General features: G+C 47.2%; 1 pseudogene across 1 annotated transcript; it reads left to right on the top strand.

Annotated features, from left to right (window-relative positions):
- Positions 1-573: 573 nt before the first annotated feature.
- LOC308552589 (deoxyribonuclease-1-like 1 pseudogene) lies at positions 574-1,511 on the top strand (annotated as a pseudogene). The gene has a single exon. The product of its transcript is annotated as a deoxyribonuclease-1-like 1 pseudogene (transcript).
- Positions 1,512-3,736: the final 2,225 nt, after the last annotated feature.

Here is a 3,736-nt window from a genome sequence, read left to right as displayed (position 1 = left end):
CAGGACTAATCCCTGGTTTTCTGGTGACCTGTTCTTGGGATGATTAGGGCAGAAGATTATTGCCTCCTGGAGTGTGAGAGACAGATAGAGGGGTTAGTATGGGCTCTGGATTAGTTAGTTTACGTATGAAACGTGCACTTGAACTGGTAGCCCTGGGAGGGGCAGTCATTCCTCTTTCAGTGAGGCCATAGATGCTGGAGCATCAAAAATACAGAAAATGAGCCTTTTTGTCTCAATTCATCCCCAGAAAAATTCATCCCCATAGATGCTATCTGGAGAAGTCCTGGAAGGGGAGCTGAGCACCAGGCCTGGGAGAATGCAGCTCCAGGTTTGCACTTAGGCTCCAGCTTCTCCTTGCTGCCCTGGGCACAGGCAACCACATTAACAGGCTGCTGCCGCTCTGTTTCTCTCTGTAATTCATAGGCAGCTGCTGCAGTTTGTGGTGTGTCTCGATCCCCTTACAGCGGAGGCAGGTGTGTAGACGATCTGATCTGCGCAGAACCAAGCCTAGCTGCAACACACCCTGGGCCGACCTGAATTCATCCAGAGGGTCCCAGCAGCCCAAACACAGCCATGCACTGCCCAGCTCTGCTCCTGCTCCTGCTCCTGCTCCTGGTTGGTGTGGCGGATGCCTTTCACATCTGTGCCTTCAACCCCCAGCAGCTGTCGATTGCCAAGGTGGCCAGGGAGCATGTGACGGAGACCTCAGTTCTGATCCTGTCTTGCTGTGACATCATGGTGCTGTAGGAGATGGTCGACTCTTCTGGCAGTGCCATCTCCTTCCTGCTTCAGGAACTCAACCAATTTGGTGGCTCCAGGCCCTACAGCTTCCTGAGCAGCCGCTTGCTGGGGCGCAGCACATACATGAAGGAGTACGTGTACATCTACTGGTCACATAAGACGCAGGTCCTGGATTACTACGTGTACAATGACAAGGATGACCTCTTTGCCTGGGAGCCCTTTGTGGCCCAGTTCACTTTTCCCAGCCAGGTCCTCCCCAGCTTGGTATTGGTCCCCCTACACACCCTCCAAAGGCTGGAGCTGGAGGCCCTGTATGATGTGTTTCTGAATGTCTCCCAGCACTGGCAGAGCAAGGACATAATCCTGTTTGGGGACTTCAGTGTTGACTGTGTTTCACTGACCGGAAAGTGCCTGGATGAGCTGGTGTTGTGGACTCAGGCAGGCTTCCTCTGGGTGAGTGCCGATGGGGAGGACACCATAGTGCGGGCCAGCACCCGCCGTGCCTGTGACCGCACAGTGCGGCGCAGAGAGCGCTGCCAGGCCCTGCTCCGCGCTGCAGCTGTGCTCAGCCTCCCCAGGAAGCTCCAGCTCACCGAGGAGGAGGCCCTCAGCGCCAGCGACACTCCCCCGTGGAGGAGCGGCCGGGCCGGGCAGCCCACGACATCCAGCCCCTCAGCCTGGCCGCTCTGTTGCTGCCACTCCTGGCCCCTGAGCTCGGCCTGGGGCCTGAACCTCACCCCCACCCTGGTGCCTGCTGCCCACAGATGTGATGGCTGCACTGCCGTCAGGACTCAAGCCCCAGCCTCTCCTGTCCCTCTGCCCTGGGGCCAAAGCAACTCCCGAGGGGCTTCAACTGCAGCCCTGCCCAGCCCTGCCCAGCCCTATTGGACTGCAGCCCTCCGCCTTTTCTTTGTTTTGGCCCTTGCTCTTTTGTTGGGCCAGTGCCTGGCATCAGAATGTGCAAGAGGGAGGCGGGAGCCTGGCATCCTTCCCCCAGGTAGTGCCAGGAGTGGGGACAGAGTAGGCTCCGGGGCTGGGGGAGGGGAAAGAGCTCAGAAAAGGGAATCACATGAAAAGTTATGACAAAAAGGAAACACATACACGCTGAGAACAAAAAGCTAGACGGGAGGGACACTGCATGTGTGGAGCAAATATGTCAGTGGGCCACCTTTATTGAACACGGGATTTCCATGAATCAGTATGAAGATCCCAGGAGATACAAGAATGAAGATAAGCAGTTCACACTAGTGCAAAAATGGCTGATGCATTTAAGCTCATTTGTAATCTAATGAAAATAGCTGGAACAGCCCTAATGCCTGTGGTGAAGCCCATGAGGTACAGTCAGTTGAGGGCATATTCATAGGGTATGGCCCAGGGAGGGTGGTTACCAAGGCTACAGATGCACAGAAAATATATGAACCAGCTATTATGTAACTAATAGCTATAACTGTAAGAAATTCTTAACTTTTTAAGCATGACATTTGCTTTGTGAAACAGGCATGTTAATGATGGTCACTGTGTCCCTATATTGCGCATCAGTAAATGGAACAAGCAGATTTCCTTGGGATGTGTTAGAACAGTAAGTTCTAACACAGTAAGTTCCCACAGTCAGTGTGAGAGGGCATGAACAGGCCACCTGAAAAGGACATGAAGTCAGAGAGGGACCTAGCTTACTCTAGGACTGCTCCGTTTTCCAGAGAACAGAGCTCAGTGAAAACAGCTAGTGTCCTGGCCAGGTAGCTAAATTGGTTAGATCATCGTCGCAATATGCCAAGGTTTTGGGTTCAATCCCCAGTCAGTGCATGTACAAGAAGCAACTAATGAATGCATAAATAAGTGGAACAACAAATCCATGTTTTTCCACCCCCCTCTCTAAAATCAATAAAAATATTTAAAAAAAAGAATACAGAAAATGAGAAAATAAAGTTAATACAGTCACACAGTTAGTAGATAGTGGAGCAAGGATTCTTCAGCAATATTTTTATCTAGGACCTGAAGCCCTCTTGCTGATACTAAAGCATTCTAGATAATTCTAAAATGTGATGAATGGATTAAAATGCCTTCCAGAGTAATTGTTGTATTCCCACATAACTGAATGCTGAGCTTCAAAAGAGATTTAATAATGCTGCTCTAAAGCTGTTATTTGACATTTATTGGGTTCCAGCAGTGCACTCAGTACATCTCCACACACTGAGGTGACACAGTAGCTGGTCCCACGTTGCGGACTTTGGTTGGCCTCAGTGGTGATCATCAGCCTGGCCACGATAGGCAAAACAGCTGATAGAGTCACAGCACTTTTAGGTGATGGGAATCACTAAAAAAATAATGATTCTGACATGTATTTCAATGCAAAACTATAATCAGCTTATAAAAGGGCCTTTTATGAATTAATTTAACGGACTCTTAAGCTAGAATTTGTAAACATTTATGCTTTTCCCAGCTCTGTGCAAGATGCTGTAGGAAAAAAAACAAACACCAACTTTGTTTTAATTTGTCCCTCAATTTGGGGGACAGAATGATCAAGAGGATAATAAATAAACATTAAACTTTGGATAGTACAAACTAAAAATGCAATGTAGATATAGATAAAGTAATTCAGATTGTTTTGATACGAGGTAAATCAGGCTACTTAATGTCTTAGAGCTTCAGTTGCCTTGTTTGTTAAATCAGAATAATTATACGTAATCCCTAGTATTGCTGTGAGATATAAGAAATACATATGTAAAATACTTAGCAGGGTGCTGGTTTATAGTTATAAGTCAATAAATATGGACTACTATTATATTTTACATTATATTTTATATATTTACAGATCTATCAACAGCAGGTCCTCAAATAACATTATTTCCTTCAAGGTTGTTTCGTTATATCATTGATGAGATGCCATAGGAACTTAACTCTTGTTTATATCAATTAACCTAGGGTAAAATTAGTTTTGTTATATGCTGTTTTCCTCAAGGTCGTAGAACCTATTGATGATATTAAATGAGGACTT

Source organism: Miniopterus schreibersii, assembly GCF_964146895.1.
Source record: "Miniopterus schreibersii genome assembly, chromosome: 2".
Taxonomy (NCBI): domain Eukaryota; kingdom Metazoa; phylum Chordata; class Mammalia; order Chiroptera; family Miniopteridae; genus Miniopterus; species Miniopterus schreibersii.
This window is presented reverse-complemented; position numbering and strand designations above follow the sequence as displayed.